At 36.1% G+C, this 21,347-nt stretch overlaps 1 pseudogene; it reads right to left on the bottom strand.

Moving 5' to 3' along the window:
- Positions 1-11,703: 11,703 nt before the first annotated feature.
- On the bottom strand, positions 11,704-12,809 carry LOC144318221 (14-3-3 protein zeta/delta pseudogene; annotated as a pseudogene).
- Positions 12,810-21,347: the final 8,538 nt, after the last annotated feature.

Genomic DNA, 21,347 nt, shown 5'->3' with positions numbered 1-21,347 from the left:
TCAGGTCATGATCCCAGGGTCCTGGGGTCGAGTCCCACATCGGGCTTCCTCCATGGAGCCTGCTTCTCCCTCTGCCTGTGTCTCTGCCTCTCTCTGTGTGTCTCTCATGAGTAAATAAATAAAATCTTTTTTTTTAAGTCTATTTTTGCAGGGTGGCTGTGTGGCTTAGTTGGTTGAGCATCCAACTCTTGGTTTCAACTTACGTCATGATCTCAGAGTCTTGGGATTGAGCCCTGCTTCAGGCTTCCCACTCAGCAGGGAGTCTGCTTCTCCCTCTCCCTTTGCCCCTCCCCCTGTTCATACACGTGCACTCTCTCTCTTTCTAATAGATGAACACATCTTTAAAAAAAAAGAGTCTATTTTTTGTCTTCTTTTCCCTTTGTTTCATAAATTCAATATATGAATTAAATCATAGGTTTTTGTCTTTCTCCGATTGGCTTATTTTGCTTAGCATTATACTCTCTAGATCCATCCATATTGTTGCAAATGTTAAGATCTCATTTTTTATGGCTGAGTAATATTCCATTTTATCTACTTCCTTATCTACTCTGCAGTCAGTGGACACTTGCACTGTTTCCATAATTTGGCTTTTGTAAATAATGCTGCAGTAAACGTGGAGGTGAATCCAGTATGCTTTTATTTTGATAATAAAGAAAGGATTGTTCATGGGAACCAGAATCATTTATGCCACACACACATTATACAGAAATAAGTCCACATTATTGAAATCTTCGAGGATGATTAGAAAAATTTAACTGTAAAAAAAAAAAAAAGAAAAAAATTTAAGTGTATCAGAATCAAAGAAATTATCTTGCTGCCTTCATATTGTTCCACATGTGGATTCACTCTCATGACCTTTCATAAACCTTCCCAAAATCATATTTCAGCCAAACACAGAAGTGTATTTTTTAACTCTTTGGCAGAAAGACACTAATGCAAGTTCACAAGGTAAAAATATATCCTGATTGTGAACTTATTGGAAGCATTAAAAATGGCAGGGCCACTTTATTGTATATTATCAGCAGGGCCTTCCTTGGTCAGAAAGACTTCTTTGTTGTAGGAGAACAAAAGAGTAGGATGATGGCTTGACCCACTGTTCCCATTCATTGGGGGATATACATCCATAGCCTTCCTGGGCTATGCTTTTCATGTCTAGAGTCGCCTGTTTAATGTTTGCTACCCTGTGGGCTGGGTAACATTTCTTGGCTTCTTATCCATGAGCGTGCACTTGAGCTTAGACATTTTTATAGCAGTGCCTGAGACAGATGTCATTGAGTGCGGTTTTTAGAATCAAAGCAATTATTCAGAAAAAATCCTAAACTATACAGTTAAAATATAAATACATTTTTTATACTACTCCCATAGAAATGTCTACCTAACTGCCGATATTCTATGTTGATGGTGTTCTGAAAGAAGGGCATGGAGAGGATGAGGAATTAGGCTGACTTGCACACAGGCCTTGGCTTAGCCAGATACCAGCTCTGTGATATTGGTTATTTCACTTTTGTGAATCTTATTTTGTCATTTATAACATGAAGATAGTCATACGTGCCATAAAGGGTTATTATGACGTTTAGAAATAGTGTATATACAGCGTGCGGCATCGAATAGTCGCTAAACTCATGATAGATTTGATTAGATTGAATCGGATGGAATAGATTGTTTTTATTGTTATATCTGCTAATTCCTCTCCACAGAGTTAAAAATCTGTTTCTAGTCTCAGAGTTACAATCCCTTTTTTACCTCTCTGATCCATTCGTTCTGTTGTTCACTTTGGTCTAGGTTGAGCCTCTTTCCCCCTCCCCCTCTTCTCCAAGGGATATGTCAGAACTAAAATTCCAAGTTTCCCTTGCATTTAAGTTACCTTTGGCTTAGGCTCTTGAGGGAGATGCCGTAAATGAAGTTTCCAGTTTTGCTGGTGAAGGTGGTAGGAGCAGGAGTGGTGATGATTTTCCAGGATGTGTTTTGCAGGCGTGAGTAGCACTGGCAATGGTGGTGCCAGTGAATGCAAGCAAAGTCAAGTTCTTGGCGCTGGTGGAGCTTGATGCAGAAGCTGGCGGGCTTTGTTCCTTAGCCATGAGAATCCTGCATTTCATCTCCTATATGAAGTCCCCCATCAGTGTTATCTAGTCAGAGCGCATTTAGTGAATTTTGGTTTTGTTCATTCATTTTGTTTCATTTTTAATAAGAACTCTGACTTTAGTACAGATAGCTCTGTTTCTATCCTCTTTTCAATCTTTAGTATCTTCATTATCTGGTTTCTTTCAGTTCTCACCCCTCTATCATGTAGGGGGCTTGTAGAATTCTTTTTGCATAGACCTAATTATAAATATATAATTAATATATAAATATATATTATAAATACATATAATATATAAATAAATATATAATATATATGATATTATAAATATATATGATATATAAATAAATATAATCTATTGAAAACTAAGCTTGTATGTTGTCTTTCTTGAAACATGCTTTTTCTCCAGTTTTTCCTACTTTGGTGAACAGCTCCAGTTGCCCATGCCTGAATATGGACTTTTGTGGGGGGTCCTTCATTCTCCTCCACTCATATATACTATCAATACTGTTGCCTAAAATCTGTCCTTTTCATTCTCAGCCCTTTACTTTTTATTGGGTTCAACTCTTAACCTCCGTATACCTAGCATCCCATTACTATTGTTATAACTTCCTCGCTGGCCTCCTCGCCCTTCTTCATCTCCATTTCTATCAGAATGACATTTCTACCATAAAAATCTGACCTGATTACTCTTACGCTTGAAAATTTTAATTGTTCCTCAATACCGATAACATAAAACCTAAACTTCTCTGCTTGACATTCAAGGCTCTTCAGATTGTAGCCCTTATGTTTCAGTCTGGCCTTATTATCTAGATAGCTTCCTTTGAATATCATATCCTAGCTATTATGTACCAACTTAGGTTCCCCTCAAATTGATTACTTTTTTTTTTTACATTATTGAAACTTTGAACATATTGTTCCTTTTTGCTAGAGCCCACCTCTCCTACATCTGCTAAGAAAACTCTTCAGACAGCTGGTTTCTGTAAAAATACAACATTATCCTAGGCAGACTAGAGTTCCTTCCTCCTAATCCTTACTAGGTGTGTTTCTCTCCTCACTATCGGCAAGGATTGTCTTTTCATCTTTGTAGCTTTATTTACCTAACATATGCTTGATGCTCAATACATACTTGAATGAATGAATGAGGGAATGAAAATTCTCTTCTTATAGGGCCAACACTTTTCTGAGTCTTTTCTGTTCCTGCAGCGCTTGTGGTGGATGCTCATGTTTCTGGCCCGCATTTACTTATGCTTTTTTCATTTTTCTCCATATCTACACATTTATGCATTATGTTTACAGGACCCTTTTTATTCCCGTCCACTATCAAGGTTGTATGTTTTTTAGTTACATACCCCATAAGCATAGATCACAGGTCCCTTCTAAGGGACCTTTGCCTGGTCACTGTCTCAATCATTTAACTATGTTTCGTTCTGCTCACATTGACCATCTGGCTAGAGGGCTCATACTTGTCCGTCTGATTCCAGGGCTATGCTAGCCATGCACTGACTTTCACATATCTTGAATCTTACTAGTTTTATTAATCACAGTTTTCTCTGAGTTTGACCCAGAAGCATTAATTTTGTCTATCTAACAGATGGAAAAGACCACCCTCATTTTGGGCAATAAAGTATTACCCTCCTGACAGAAAATTACAATGACGAGTATTTCCACAGGAAACATTGACACTATAGTTAAAGGGTTGCCTCTGTTCCTCTAGTTCACAAGTCCCTTCCAGTAAATGACTTGATAAATAAATCCCAGCTAAGAAGGAACTTCCCATTTAAAAATATATATATATATTTTAGAACTTCAAATTCTTTATTTTCCTTCCATTATACTTAAGATGCACACAGCAAAAAGATTATGTGAAAATTGACCAAACTCATTGAAGGCCTGGGAAACTATTAGAAAGCAAGTAAGCAAACAAACAATGACAACAACGCTAAAAAGAGAAAATAAAACTATTTGTGACCTATTCCTTTTATTCCTCCAACCTATTGTGGGTGTGTTTTTAAATTGTGCATGCTTAGACATGCTCTTGGGAGCATGATCCTTCAGAATAGCATCTAATTTAATCACAGCTATGTGTAATGTGACTTTTTGTGGCTCTTTGAATTTAAAAGACACACTGTGAAAAACTGGCTATGAAGTGGTTGATAAGACTTCATTTAAAATGGTTTGGTGTTTTCTGCCTTGACTGATTCTTGGAAAGAGGGAAGGAAATGACATTTGTAGAATGAATACTTGACTAGGCACCGTAGCAAGTTCTGCAAATGTCACAGCTACCTTATGAAGAAGACTTTGTTACCCTAACCTTACAAATGAGGAAAGTGAATGTCATATTTTCTGGAATTGCACAGCTAGTAAATAGAAGGCCAAGGAAGATTCCCTGTTCTGTCTGACTTCAAAGCCCATTTAGTGACATCTTTTAACAGCTATAATTGTAGACTGAGGATCCAGTTGAGTTATTCTGGGTATTTCTACCTCCCTTGGCAATTTGTGCGAGATCACTTATTCCTCTTCCTACCACCATTCAGAGACTTCATCCTTCAAGGGATTCTCAAAACAAAACAAAACAAAACAAAAAAGGAGGGTCTTTCAGCACTGAAGGCCTGCATACTTTGTATTAGACAAAGATATAAGAAATACTTTGGCATGGAGTCGCTACGTATATTCTTTGGCCATTCTCTTTTTCCCTCCTAATATGAGACAGGCTCTGAGAAGCTCATCAGTAACTGGTAGTAGTCAGCTGTCACTGCTTTGCAAACGATACCACGTAGACTATGCTGGTATGTGAACCACTAAGTGCCAAACTTACAGATATTAAATGTTCTAAGAATTCCCAGGTGAGATCAGGGATGGTTTTTATGGAGGAGATGGAACAAGCGTTTATGAAACTGATAGGTGCTTGAAGAATGATAGGTTTTGATAGGTTGAGATAAAGAGGTAAACCTAGGTATTTGAAGATAGGAGAAGTGTGAGCAATACATATAAGTGAATACTTATAATGAATATTTATAAATAAATGAATATGCCTGGTGAGTTGGGTCATCTCTACCGAGTGACTTAATTGTCAGAAGCTATTCACTGGTACCGTCAAAATAGAGCAAGGAAAACTGGAGTGTGCACTCTGTGTCATATACGACAGAAAACTCTTGTTTTACATGCATTCACCTATTTAATTTTCACAATAATCCTGTATGGTTGGCACTGTAATCATCCCCATTTTACAGATAGGAAAATTACAAGCAGAGAAGTAATTGTCATACATCTAGGAAGTAGTAGACTTAGAGAATGTCCATGCTCCTAAGCCCTGACCTAGGCAGAGGTGTGGACACACTATGTTGAGTGTAGCTAGGATATAAGGTGGTTGGAAAAATCCTCTTATGACTGGCTTAATTCACCTGAATTTTCAGACATTTTCCCAATTAAAACAAAACAAAACAAAACAAACGCACACCTAGTTTCTAGTTATCTGATCTTCTCAGATCTGCCCTGATAGCCCTCCTTTATCTGGCTTTTTCTTTTCATTTTTCTTCACCTCTTTCTCTTCTCTTTTCTCTTCTCTTCCTCCCTCCCATTTCTGAGTTACTTGAGCCTGTAACGTCTCTTCCCATTTGTAGGATTATGGCTCAGGAAGTCCCATTCCCACAGGAATCTCCGGGGCAAGAGTGGAAAAGGTTACCATATTACAGAAGTTGGGGACAGCTGCAAGCAGAGCTCAATCAAGGGTCAGGGAACGACTCTCCTCTCCTTCCACCCTTGCTACCTTGCCTTGTCCTGTCAGCCTAGGAGGGCCCACATCCTAGAAAGATGAGAGTCTTTAACGAAGAAATCAGCCCAGAGCCTGTGCCAGGATAGGTTTTGCCCCCCTCTGCAGCTGTTTTTGTCGCCTCGCCAAGCACAGCAGTAGATGGATTTATTTGTACAGGAGGTAAAGCCAAGAGAATCTGGCCGTAATGTTCCAGCAGCTGTATCTTAGTTTTCTGGAACTGGAAACCTAGACCTGTCTAGAATTTTTTTTTACCAGGTATTTGAATGGGTGTCTTTGCTTCTAAAAATGGAAGAAAAGAAACAAACAAAAAAGAATTTTTTGATGGAAATGGAACCACTAATTTCAACCTGGGGGCTCTGAGTTGGTTGGAGTTGCCAGGTGGTTTTTATTATGTCTCTTTCTGATTGCTGGTTGCCTCCTACAGAAAGAAGGGCAGAGAAGTTTCAATATTATAGACATTGGTTGAGTGCCCATCATGTGTCTTCATTTTACATAGTACTGAGAAGTGTAGGGGGCAGATATGAGACTAAAACCAACAAACAATCCTAAAATGATATAAAAAATAAGTAAGGACTGCAACAATGTCAAAACAGTAGTGGACTTAAACTTACTACATTTAAAAAAATTGAGGAGCTCCCTTTTCAGCAATTGTATTAAAAACTAAGCTATAAAATAGTCTGGATACTTTTCTGCTTACTCACTTGCTTTGGTACTAGATTCGGTGACAAATAAGTACTGATTTGCAAAATAAATTTCATCATTGGAGAAAAAGAATTCACGATTACTGTCACTATGCAAAAAAAATGTATTATTGGTTGTATAGTACTAAAGATGGCAGCAATGTTGAACAGGGACTGAATCCCAAAGTGACTACTTTCAAGAGATTAACTTTCATCTGTGTGTATTAAGTTTTTGAATGCTTCTTCAAAAAAAAAAGTTGCATGATTTTATGGTAATGCTATGAATATAAGGTCACTGATTTTAAATTTTAAAAAGGGGCACTTGGGTGGCACAGTCAGTTAAGTATCTGACTTTTGGTTTTGACTCAGATTGTGATCTCAGGGTCATGAGGTCAGCCCCACATCAGGCCAGTGTTAAGTGTGGAGTCTGCTGAAGTTTCTCTCTTCCTCTCCCTTTACACCTCCCTGTCTTGTGCTTTCTCTCTCTCGAATAAATAAATCTTAAAAATTAAAAAAAAAAAAAAGAATTTGTACCAAAAAAAAATAGGTAACTGTGTGAAGTAGTGCATTTGTTAATTAACGTGATTGTGAAAATCGTTTCCTAATGTAGACATATATCAAATCATCACTTTGTACACTTCAATATATTACGACCTTATTTGTAAGTTATGGTTCAGTATAACTGGAAAAAAATTTATAAAGAATCTATTATATAACCAAAAAAAAAAAAAAAAAGTCCCCAACTGTTAAAATGGCAGTTGAGTTTAAGGAAGGGAGACTGGAATATAAACTGGAATTCTTGCAAAAGACTATTGGGAAGTGAGACTTCAAATGAATAAAATTTGAGAAAATGGAACATGAAAAATTAGAATGTAAGGTTTAAAGCACAGGAGCAGCTTAATTAAACATTGCCTTTAAATCAAGCAATTTACCGAAATAACTATAAGGATATTGGGCGATGTTATAAAAGTCCTCTAATGTCGTAAAAATGACCTATTTAATCCTTGTTGACCTATAAAAAAATGCTAGCTCTTGATAGGAGACTTATGAAATAATGTTGGAAACATTGCCTAGGATATTTAGATGCGTTTTCTTGAGACTGTTTACATGTCTGATTAACCCATAGAATATAGATCTCTTAGAGTGCTGTAGTCCCAGGTTCCCACAGAATGTGGAAAGTCAGCCAGACTTCCAAAATAGCTAGCAGTCTGTGATTATACACCGTTATTTGTCCAAAAAGTGCTCCCAAGTAGTAAATGAAGATTAATAGACAAATGTATAGGGAAAATTATGCTCTGAAAATAAGCAACATATTTATTTCTCTAATTATGATCTGAAGATTTAAAAAAAAAAACATCTGAATGAACTAAATGGCTGTAGTTTTATTGGTTCTTTACTTTGTAATAAAAAGTTCCAAATTTGGCCATTTCTTCAAACACTCCTACAGAGAGAGACCTTATTCAATATGTTCCATAAACTTAAGAAAAAGAATGTAACTTTAAACTTTTCACTAATTTCCAATTATAACATTAAAGGCCTAGATGAAAATCCACTATGAGGAAATAGATTCATTCTGAATCCACTTAAATTTCATAGACATTTAACACAATAATAGGTTTATTGAGCATCGGTTAAGTGCAAAACACTGTGCAAAGTGGCCTATTCAATCTTTATATCAAATCTATGTCATAGGAACTTTTATAATCCTTATTTTGCAGATGTGATACAAAAGGAGGCATAGAGAGATTAAGAAACTAGCCGCTAATCACAAAGTATTTGAGAGGCTTAAATAGGACATAAACCTACTTATTTCAACTTCAACTCAAAGCCTCACTTAAAATGTATTTATAATAGTAATAAATGTGCATAGTTTAGAAGTAAAGTAATTCTACAAATCTTGTAATTAGGGTGAACATTTAATTTGTTATACACTTTTGAAAATGAAAGAGGGTTGCTAATTGGATAGGACACTGGGAAAACAGGAATAAAACAGGACATTTCAGAGAAAAACGGGATATATGGTTACCTGATTTATGATGAAAAAGAACATTCTTGTTTTCAGTATCTCTTGCTCCCTAATTCCTGCGCCTTAGAGGCAAATTTACTCTTTTTGCTGCTTTTTTGGGTTTTCATTTTGTATTTTATATTTGTGAGCTCCTTTTTCAGGAATTGTATTGAGAACTAACTATCCAAATAGCATCCTGTAAATTTTTGATGTTCCAATCTTAGATATTGATTTTGATATTTATCATATTGACTTATTTTTTAAAGATTTTATTTATTTATTTGAAAGAGAGAAAGAGAATGGACAGGGGAGGAAGCAAAAGGAGAGGGAGAAGCAGACTTCCCACTGAGCAGGGAGTCCGATGTGGGGCTCCAGCTGAGGATCCTGAGATCGTGACCTGAACTGAAGGCAGATGCTTAACCATTGGAGCCACCCAGGTGCCTCTATCATATTGATTCAGATATTTATATTGCTTTAATTTATCACTATATTGATTTTTATATTAGTCATTGATTTTTACTATGGAATATGAGACTTTAGCTTTCTTAAACTTTATGATTAAAATTTTTTTCACTCTCCTATTTTTTTTGTTAAATAATTTTATATTTAATTATTAGGACTGTATACATTTAATCACAATTGATCCACCTACAATAGTTTGTTGCATTTAACAAAACAACTCACTGGTTTTCCTCGAGTTACCTATCATGTTTTTTAGTTTTGCCTACTTTTCTGTGTACATGTTGCTCATTTATTTATTTATTTTTTTTATTATTTTTTTTTGGGTTAAAAATTTTTTTTTATTTATTTATTTTTATTTATTTTATTTTTTTTTTTATTGGTGTTCAATTTACTAACATACAGAATAACACCCAGTGCCCGTCACCCATTCACTCCCACCCCCCACCCCCCTCCCCTTCTACCACCCCTAGTTCGTTTCCCAGAGTTAGGAGTCTTTACGTTCTGTCTCCCTTTCTGATATTTCCCACACATTTCTTCTCCCTTCCCTTATTTTCCCTTTCACTATTATTTATATTCCCCAAATGAATGAGAACATATAATGTTTGTCCTTCTCCGACTGACTTACTTCACTCAGCATAATACCCTCCAGTTCCATCCACGTTGAAGCAAATGGTGGGTATTTGTCATTTCTAATAGCTGAGTAATATTCCATTGTATACATAAACCACATCTTCTTTATCCATTCATCTTTCGTTGGACACCGAGGCTCCTTCCACAGTTTGGCCCAAGCTTTCTTTCTAAGCACTGATTCTCGTCTTGTTACTGTTAAACCTCATAGGTAATAGATCTACTTTTTTCCCTTAGAAGCATCTCTCTTGGATTTTTTATCTTTCTAATCTGTATTAAATCAATATGACAAATATTAAAATCAATATAATATCTAAAAAAAATAAATAAATAAAATAAAATAAAATCAATATAATATCTAAACTTGTATTAATTGACTGCTTTCTGAATCAATTATACAATAGTTTTCTTGGGATCTGTCTTTATCTTTATCCTGGGGATACTTTCTTTTGTTTTAGACTTTCTATATCCTGGATTGCACGTTTTTCTCAGTGTGTCCCTCACAGAGCCTTTCTGAGTCAATCTCCTCCTACAGCACTGTCTTATTTCATCTTGGTGGGAGGGGATGTAGGCTGGGAGAGAACATCTAAACTCTGAATGCTCCCATTACAGACTCACTATACAAAGGGAGGCTTTGAGTTGAATTTGAAATAAGTAGGTTTATGCCCTATTTATGCCTCTTAAATACTTTGTGATTAGCAGCTAGTTTCCTATCCTCTCTGTGCCTCCTTTTGTATCACACAAGACTCAAACCTCTTGTGCTCACCCTACTTTGCCCTTAGTCTTCAAAGTCACCTGAAGTCACTTCTAATACCTGAATCCTTCTAGAGTCTAGTAGAACAAATGTGCTAATTTTTTCATTGACATCTTTCTTTCCAGGTAGTCGGATGTCAACTTTCTCTAACTTACTGAGTCAGTTGCTATTTATTCCATCTTTTTGCATCTTTCAAAACTTAGTTTCCTTTCCTGTTCTCTTTGTCCTGAAGAGTTTATATCTTGTTGTTATAATAAACTTTATATTTAAACTTGGTAGAAGTCCATTAGCTGCCAACAGAGAATAAGGAATAAATTTCCAAAAATGTACAATTTCCTTTAGAGAAATTTAGGAACTGAAAGACTGATTTACATGAAAATCTGTAGAGAAAGTAGTTGAAAAGTCCACTCATAAACTTTTATTCCACTTAAAGGGACTTAATATATGTGTTCTCTACAATTATACTTGGCTTGTTCATGAAAATTTCATAAGACATTAAACAAAGCTAGTTATTTCCCTGTTAAGTATTTGTACACCACATGCATATTATTAGGCAAGTATAAAAAAAAATCAAGAAAGCAAAAAAAAAAAAATCTGAAAACAAATAACTAAAAAAAATGTTAAATCCATGAGATTTTTGTTTTGCTGTTGTGCTTGATACACAACAAAAAGTAATAAAGTAATTGATATTAAGCAATTCAGTTTTACTACATTTTTACTTGTACATTTGTTCTTAGGTTGCCTAAAACATTTAAATACAAATCAAATGAATGTAGCAAAAATAATACAAGCAAACAGCAGGGAATTTTACAAATAATGAAAAATGAACCATTTCTGCCCTTATCCAGAGTTGATTGGGTCACAGTGAAAGGAACACTTCTGCAATTGTAGTCAAAGGTGTGCCCAATGAGAATGAGTATTCAACAGGTTCATGTGGTTCAACACTAATATCCATGGGATACCTATTTCTACTACAGCCTTGTAAATGCTCCAAACTTTAGTTACAGTGTCTAGAACCAGGTATTCCTTTTTATTCCTACCAGGACAAACCAACACATAGGCAGTTTTCTCTGCTTAGAAGTGGAAGCAGTTTCAACACCGGCCTTTGCGAAGCCACAATGTACCAACAGGACGATGCCAAACACTTATAACCAGTATACAAGTTCCACATCCCATATTGGGGACCTCAAGATGAAAACAGGGAACTCCCTAACTGTTCACTGGCTCTACAACCTTAATATGAAACCTAAAAACTACTTGAGAAGAAAAGAAATTCAAATAGAAATAACATAAATCTGTCATAAATCATAAACAAAAAAGCTATTTGTGGGACCACATAGATGACAAACGGTCTAGTGTGTAAATTTTAGAATGAGGCAGACAAAAGTTAGAAGGCTGGTTAATTTTCCTATCCTTCTCTTGCTTCAATTCAACTCCATCTTCTTGGGTATCCGATGTCCATGATGTCAAGTTGTCTCTCAGTAATTACATTCTTAGCATGCTGTCTTTTTAAAATTATTATTATTTAAAGATTTTATTTATTTGAGAGGGATAAAGAGGGAAAGAGAGAGCACAAGCAGGGGAAGGGGCAGAGGGAGGGGGAGCAAGCAGACTTCCTGCTGAGTGAGGATCCTGATGCAGGGCTCGATTCCAGGACCCCAAAGTTATGAATTGAGCCAAAGTCAGATGATTAGCCGACTGAGCCACCCAGGCACCCCAAGCTTGCCATCTTGGTATGGCTTTTCACTCAATGTGTCAAGTTGAGCAACGGCTCCATCAAAAGCTGTCTTTGCAAGACAGCAGGCTTTCTCCAGGGAGTTCAGAACCTCATACTAGGACATAGAGAAGTTAAGGGCCAGACGCAATCTGATAGGATGTGTTGGTATTTCCTTTTTGCTGATTTCAAAAGCTTCTTGGTGTGCTTCTTGTGACTCATCCACAATCTCCTTCATACCCTCACCAGTGGAAACCCTGGCCAAGTCATAGTAGTAGTCTCCTTTCATATTCAAATAGAAGACAGCTCGCTTGTGAAGCACTGGGGATCAAACACTTTTCCAAAAGAGACCGTCCATCATGGCAGACATCTTGTAGCTCAGTCTCAATTTTCTCTCTGGATTCTTGAGCCATCTGCTGTCGTTCTCAGCACCTTCCATCTTTTGCCCAATACTTGAGACGACCCTCCAAGATGACCTATGGGCTCCTACAGCATTTTTATAAGCAATTGAGAGAAGATCCCTCTCTTCATTGAATAATTCAGCTCCTTGCTTTACTTCTTAGAGCAGTTTTATGTTCACAGCAAAATTAAGTAGAAAGGACAGAGTTTTCATATGCCCCCCCGCCCCACACTCACAACTCCCCCAAAACTCAATGTACCACATACCACTGGTGCGTTTGCTATAATTGGTGAATCTACATTGACACGTCATGATCACCCAAAGTCCGTAGTTTACACTAGAGTTCACTCTTGAGTCATACCTTTTCAGGTTCTAACAAATGTTCAATGACATCTCTCCTCCACTGTAGTATCCCATGGAATGGTTTCAGTGCCCTAAAAATCCCCTGTCCTCTGCCTATTAACCCTCCATCCTCCAACCTCTGGCAAACACTGATCTTTGTAATCTCCATGTTATTTGCCTTTTCCGGAATGTCACATAATTGGCGTTGTGTGGAATGTGTCACATTGGCTTTTTCCACTTAGAATATGCATCTAAGATTCTTCCGTATATTTTTCAGACTCAGCCCATTTCTTTTCACTATTGAATAATAGTCCATCATATGGATAAATCAGTTCATTTATCCATTCACCTACTGAGGGACATTTTGGTTGCTTTCGAATTGTGGCAGTTGTGAGAAAACGTCTATACACAGCGATGTGCAGGCTTTTCTGTGTACAAAGTTGTCAGCTCGTTTGGGTAAATAGCAAGGGCACGTTGCTGGGATGTATGGTAAGAGAGTATGTTTAATTTTATAAGAAGCTACCAAACTGTCTTCCAAAGTGGCTGTTCCATTTTGCATTTCCACCAGCAATGAATGACAATTCCGTTGCTCCAAATCCTCAACAGGGTTTGGTTTTGTCAGTGTTTTGGATTTGGGACATTCTAATAGGTGTGTAGCGATACGTCATTGTTGTTTTAATTTGCATTTCCCTGATGACATGTGATGTGGAGTATCTTTTCATATGCTTATTTGGCATCTATTTTTGTTCTTTGGTATGGTTTCTATTAAGCTCTGATTTTTAAATAGTTTTTTTTTTTGTGTTGAGTTTTAAGAATTTTTGTATATTTTCATATCAGTTCATTATCAGACTCTGTTTGCAAATATTTTCTCCCACTCCGTGGCTTGTCTTTTCATTCTCCTAACTGTGTCTCACAGAGCAGAAGTTTTTAATTTTAATGATGTCTAGTTCATTAATTATTTCTTTCATGGATCCTGCATTTGGGGTTGTATCTAAAAAAGTCATCAGCAAACCCAAGGTCATCTAGATTTTCTCCTGTGTTATCTTCTAGGAGTTTTACAGTTTTGCATTTTGCATGTGGACCTATCATCCATTTTGAATTGATCTTTGTCAAGAGTGCAAGGTCTGGGTCTAAATTCATTTTTTGCACGTGGTTGTCCAGTTGTTCCAACACCATGTGTTATAAAGAGAATGTTTGCCGCATTTTGTGTTGTGCATTTGCTCCTTTGTTAAGGAGCAGTTGACTATATTTGTGAGGGTCTATTTCTGGGCTCTCTATTCTGTTCCACCAGTTCATTTGCCTATTTTCACGAATATCATACTGCACTGATATCTGTAACTTTATAGTAGGTCTTGAAGTTGGAGTGTGTCTTCTGAATTTGTTCTCCCTTAATATTGTGTTGTTTATTTGGTGTCATAAATCAGATATTCATAAAATAATTTGCTGGGATTTTTATTGGAACTGTGTTTAATCTATGAATTTAGGAAGAATTATGACATTGTGATAATATTGAGTCTTCTTATTCATGAATATGAAATATCTATCCAAGTTTTAGTCCTTTGATCTCTTGCATAACAGCTTTGCAGTCTTCCTTATATAGATATTGTATATATTTTGTTAGATTTATGCCTAAATCTATTTCATTTTGGGGACTGATAATGATATTGTGTTTTTAATTTCAAATTCCAATTGCTCATGGCTAGTATATAAGAAAATGAATGATTTATATATGTTAACTTGGTATCTTGCCACCTTGCTGTAATTGCTTATTAGTTCCAGGAGTTTTTTGTTGTTGTTGTTGTTGATTCTTTGGGCTTTTCCACACTGACAGTCATATCATGTGTGAAAAAAAAGTTTTATTTCTTTCTTCTTAATTCTATGACTTTTTTTCTTCTTTTCTTCTCTAATTACATTAGCTAGGACTTCCATAACTTCCAGTACTGTTGAAAAGCAGTGGTAAGAGGGAACATCCTTGCCTTGTTCTTGGTCGTAGTGGGAAAGCTTCTAATTTTTCACCATTAGACATGATGTTAGCTGTAGGTTTTCTGAGATGTTCTCTATCAAGTTGAGGCAGTTCTCCTCTATTCCAAGTTTGCTGAAAGTTCTTGTTTTGTTTTATTTTTATTTTTTATTTTTTGCATCTACAAGCATGTGAGATATGATCATGTGATTTTTCTTCTTTAGCCTGTTAAGTTAATGGGTTACATAAATTTTTGAATGTTGAAGCAACCTTACATGCCTGGATTAAATCCCACTTGGTCTTGGTATATAGTTGAAAAGTGTGATTTTCTTCTTGTGCCTAGAAGAACACTTCAACTTTGGCAGAAAGGATATATGTGGTGGAGATGGGGTTACCCGGGCTTTGAAGTAACAAAAGGGAAGAAGGCATCAGATGGTAGTGGCCAAGAATGCAGGCCGAGGATTCAAATGAGACCCAGATACGAGTGTTGGCTCTACAACTGACCAGCTAGCTGACCATAAGTAAATTACTGAAATACTCTAAGCCTCAGTCTTCTCATCTGTGAGATGAAGACAGTAATATTACCTGTCTCAGAAAGTAGTCAAGAGGATTATAGAGATAAAAAGGGTACGATACATAGAATGAGTAACCAGCTCTCAGTAAGCATTTGATAAATGTTAGATATAACTCTTTTTAAAAAGCCAAAAGGGGGGGATCCCTGGGTGGCGCAGCAGTTTGGCGCCTGCCTTTGGCCCAGGGCGCGATCCTGGAGACCCAGGATCGAATCCCACATCAGGCTCCCGGTGCATGGAGCCTGCTTCTCCCTCTGCCTATGTCTCTGCCTCTCTCTCTCTCCCTGTGTGACTATCATAAAAAAAAAAAAAAAAAAGCCAAAAGGGGGTACCTGGGTGGCTCCATCCGTTAAGCAAACAACTCTTGATTCTGGCTCAGGTCATGACCTCAGGATTGTGAGATCAAGCCCTGTGACAGGTTCCATACTGGGCATGCAGCGTGCTTAAGATTCTCTCTCTGCTCTTTTCCCCTGCTTTTTGTCTCTGTCTGTCTCTCAAATAAATAAATAAATAAGTAATCTTCCTTTAAGCATTAGTAAATAAATAAATAAATAAATAAATAAATAAATAAATAAAATTAAAAAGGCAAAGGACAATGGTAATTTTTTTTAGATGGATAAAAAACATTGAGATAATGACCAGAATAGCAAAAGTTTAAAGCAGAATGTGCCATGAAAAGATTTAATTAAGCTAAAGGAGTATATAAAGACTCTTTTAGTAACTGATAAGATTTTACGAAGGCATAGGACATAAGTTAGAAATTAACTTTCACTTAAATTGGTGATTTCCAGCCTTGCTATTACAAAGGCAAATGTATAGCTAGTGTGGGAGAGTTATAATTTTGAAAAACTGCCTGGAACCACCACATTTCATTATTCTCTTGCCTGTTCATAGTCTTGTTTTATGTTTGAGTGAGTTAAACTATCTGATTATGTTTTAGACACTCCTGAGTGAAATATGTGCTAAGCTGTAGACTGTTATGTCATATGTACATAATTTCTTCCTTCCTGAGACTCTGCTTTCTAGGTCTTTTCTTTTTTCCTCTACTTATTCTTAGAATGTTTCCTTCTCTTTTTGATATGCTGCATCCTATTGTCTCTCCACTTAAATTTAACTCACATTAGTTTTATACAAAGAAAAGAATGCTATTTCCCATTTTAAAAAATCTGTTTTTTCTCTTTTCTCTTGTATTAATGCCGAATTCAATTCCATCACATTTAGCTAAGGTTTTAGGAGATTGCTTACTTCAGGTGTCATTACTTTTCAACTATAAACCCCAAAGGGGTAGTTAATTTTTAGTCTATTTTTACATGGTCCAACCTTTTTTTTTTCTTTTTTAAAATATTTTATTGATCAGCTTTTCTTAATGCATATATAATTAATACCACTCCAGTTCCATTGTATATTTCTTCTCTAAATAAATACTTAAGTTATTACCACAGCTTCTAATTCAGTATTGAGAAAGCTAGGAAATTTTGCATGTGTGTGTGAAGGGTCAATGCCTATATATAAGGCAGTGATATGTAATATATCTGTTGCTCATTTAAAACTTTGGCATTGCCTCCGTTACCTACATGTCCTGTATATCTGTATAAGATCACATTGAGCCTGTGTGTAATATTTACCATTGATACTGCCAAAGTCCTGAATTGAATTCTTTCCAGAAATGTTAAGGTTTGAGTTTATTGTTTCAAGTTAATGAGTATGACTTTTACTCAAGGCAAAGACAAGGGTTGAAACCAGATTATGTGGCCTTAAACCACACAACAATTTCCCTTGTGAAATTTTTTGCTGTTGGAGTTTAGTTTGTATAAAATAATCAAAACACTCTGTAGGAATTATAAGCTTCTAAAGTGTTTTATCCCCACAGAGCAGTTTAGAGCATGTGTGGCAGTCCGGAACTTAGAAGGTGGTTGACTTAATTTATTGTAAGCATTAGAAATCAAAATTAGCATTAAAAATCAACCCCTTGTGACTTTTCCCCTCTGAGATGAGCTTACATAAAACAATTGAGTATGCTCTAGGATTCATCATTTTTGGTGAACTTTTAATTTGGTTGTATAATGGTATAGAATGGTTATAAAAGATTTGGAATCAAACTTGAATCACTTCTCCTTAGCTCTCTATTACAACATAGAGAAACTTGTTGAATCAAACTTGAATCACTTCTCCTTAGCTCTCTATTACAACATAGAGACCTGTAGACTTTTATTGATAAACATTCTAATTACAATTTTATTTTAGAGGACAATTCTTAATTTCCATGTTTGTGTACTTGTTGGCTTCCAAGATCTTCTCAGTCATCTTTTTCTTTTTTTCTTTTTCAGGGTTATTTAGGACTAAACATAGATTTTAAAGGGTTTTTTTTTTCAGCCTTATGTTGAAAAATGGATGTGTTTCTTTTTTTCCCCAATACAAACCTTATAGGAAACTTGTGTATTATGTGAGCATTTACATATACTTTGTATATACATAAAGTAATTTTCTTAAAACTAAAGTTTGCACAGGACAGTGGAAGCTGCAAAGACCTATTTCCTAATAACTTCAGTTTACTCTAAAGAGCATGACTTCAGAAGCAAAAAAACAAAACAAAACAAAAATCTGACTTTGTTTCCTAGGATCTTAAAATACAGCAAATTCTCTATAGTTAATTAATTATGTTATTAGCTAAAAATCACAAACTTCAGTGGCATATAATTGTCTGCCAATAAAATGTGTGTATCCATATAAATGTCTTCATATTCTTTTGTATACATTATCTTTTTCTCCTCAGAGAAATAAAGAAAAAGGAGTAATGTTTCTAAAATAAATACCAAAAAATAGATGACGAGGGGAGGGATTGGTAACTGTAAAGTCAATGAAATCTAACATGGATGAAAGTGTCTTTACTTAATACTGATCACTTTTGAGAAACAACTGGATATTTTAAGGTGACAACTCTGTAATTATTTTTGGAATACTATGTTTGCTTTCTGAAATCCACAACCATTTCTATTTTCCTCTTAGTACAGCAATTTGGTGAACTGTAATTTACTGCAATTTGTGTGGACAAGGATTGTAGATTATATTTTGCTATTAATATTCCCCAATACAAATTTATATCAACAAATCCAGAGGTGGCATATGACCAAATTCAATGACTTATGCTTAAGAAAACAATAGTTAATTACAGTTTTAAAAGGTAGTATATTTTCCAGCCATTCAAAAACACAAAACAGCCTTCCAGCAGTAATCTGGAGTTTGTACCAAATGAAGGCCTCTTGCTGAAATGTCTGTGGGACCTCTTTGAAGCTTGGTGCTCATTAGGATGTGCATGCAGAACAATTTACTGTTCAGGGATCTGGTTAGGATAGTACTAAACTAAAGCAGTCACGAATAGCCTAGTCCTTTGCATGTCCCAGTAATTCACTCTGCTAGTAGATTGCTAATAGACTGGAGGATAAGTGTTTGTTATGGGAGATACATATACTTTAAATTGTGCACCCGAGTGCTACATGGAGTTATGTGGGAAGATGAGACACCTGCTTTTGAGGTTTGTTCAAAGGACACAGAAAGATCCTTTCCACTCTCAAACAAACTCCTGTATCAGTTATCTGCATCACCTGACATTATCATAAAAATCCTCCCTATGAGTTAAAACATTATATCCAGAAATAAAGTTCCCTTAAAGAGCTTTTGATTCACATGTCAATAATTTAGTATTTCCCCTAGTACTTTATAATTTACAAAGTTCTTTATAGACAATTCTGTGGTCTGTTGTCATTTTCCTATGAGCAATGAGGAACTGAGGCTCAGAGAAATTATATAACTCACTCAGGGTCATATGGCTAATGGCAGATGGAAGCCTCTGGCTCCAAATTTAATGCTTTTATTATTACATTCCAGGAAGGACAGAAGAGACTACGGGCTCACTAGTCAATACACAGGATTGTTTGGCAGGTTAGTGGGTCAGCATTGGGAGAGGGTTGCAAAGGTGCTTTAGGTCAAAGTGAAAAGGGAGACCATCAAGCACACTGGGTGCCCAGGGTTGGGGAGGGGAGGGGTTGAGGAGAGGGATGTACTAATCAAAAAGACTCAAGGTAGCAAAGACAGAAGTAGAAATTCTATGACCAACCTTACTCTTTAAGAATGCTCATGTCTATGGGAATAACTCTCCTCCTGCAACAGCTCCTAAGGGGCTCCATGGTATTTTCTAAATACTGTTCTACTATGTTGGGAAATACAGGTTTGTTGAGAAAGGGGATTTAGATTTTTTTTTTCCTTTTCTAGAAATTCTCTATGGGACTTATTTAGGCAAGAAAAAATATAGGGCACTCTACCAGTACTCTGTCTGTGAGTGGCCTCAGAGATATGTAGGAGGATCTGGCAATCAGGTATTTCCTACAGTTACAACTTATTCATCATCATCATTAACAAGCACTCTTTTAGGGTTGGAGGATCTGAAGCCAGATTGCCTGGCTTAGAACTCTGTTCTTACTAGCTATGTGACTCTGGACAATTTCCTCATCTGTTAAATGGTCATACTAATAGTAGCTACCTCATATGTTGTTGTAGGAATCACATAAATAAGCATGTAAAAATCTTAGAACAGAGTAGGCTTTCAATGAATTTAGCTATTATTATAATTCACAGCAAGTTATAATCAGGGCATGCCTCAAAAAGCATGGATATAATTGAAAAAACTACCCCCAAATTTTGAGGTATTAATTTATAGTAATTATTAATATTTTTCTTAATAAGGACTTTTTTGTTTTATAGTTAGTAGCACTTTAATGAGACTTTTTTCCAGATTGGGTCACATGATATAATTTATGGTATAAATTTTTTAATGTAATTTTTAATGTAATTTTGTATGTAATGTATGTAAATTATGTAAGTAATTTTTATCCCATAAAGATGTTTCCTAACAAAATATCAATTTCTTCTTTCATCTTCTTTCTCATTTTTAAAGAAGTAAGAGTCAAGTCTTTTTCCTTAAAACATACTGAATCCCAAAAGAAATATTTATGTAATAAGCAGCTGGAAAGACGAGGTACCATGAGATGTAAGAAATAAAACATGGAAAGCCTGGGCTGGAGTTAAGAGGACAGAGTTAGGAAAGGGGACGTTGGTCTAAACAGCAGGTTCTGGGAAGCTCAGATAGAAGGAGAGAAATCATCATACTCTTTTGTTCGCTTGTTAGAGTCAATTGGTTTATCTCTCATCAATATTCTATGAAGATGATAGAAGCTATTTAGGGTCAGCTAAAGGGAAGTAATGCAGTTGCTTGGTGCTTGCTTATCTGAATTTTATTTTGTTCCCCTTCATATTTGTCTGTGTTTCTTGAATACTCCATGTTCTCTCTTGCTTTTTGAAAGGTGGAACTTTGCACATACTGTACGCCTTACAGAAATCTTCCCAACAAACTCATCCTTTGTCAAGTTACCTTCTCCTTATCTCCAGTCTCTGTTAATGTCATATCCTTGAGATATTTTACCCCTAGATCAGGTAATTCCACTCCCCATTCAATGCTCTCAGGGCACCTTCAGAACTTCCCCATTGTCACCCTAGACTATTCTCAAATGTTTGGCTTCTCTAGGTTGTAAACTCCAGAACAACCTAGCCCTTATCTCCAGGATTCTGGGAAACGTACTCTGTCTTGATCTGGATGGTGGTTTACCTACATAAAAATTTTAAAAAGGGGCACCTGGGTGGCACAGTCAGTTAAGTGTCATACTCTTGGTTTTGGCTCAGTTCGTGATTTCAGGGTCCTGGGATTAAGCCCTGTATCAAGCTCCGAGCTCTGCACAGAGTCTGCATAAGACTCTCCCTCTCCCTCTGCTGTTCTTTCCACTCTCTAAAATAAATAAATAAATCTTAAAAAAAAACCTAAGATCAGTGAACTTTATTCTAGGCAGATTATGCCTCAATAAATAAAAACAAAAATCAGGCACGGAGCCGGAATTTAATCTGCACGTCACCAAACCTTGAGGTTAA

Source organism: Canis aureus, chromosome 8 (assembly GCF_053574225.1).
Source record: "Canis aureus isolate CA01 chromosome 8, VMU_Caureus_v.1.0, whole genome shotgun sequence".
NCBI lineage: Eukaryota > Metazoa > Chordata > Mammalia > Carnivora > Canidae > Canis > Canis aureus.
Note: the sequence above shows the minus strand (reverse complement) of the source record. Positions and strands in the feature narration are given on the sequence as shown.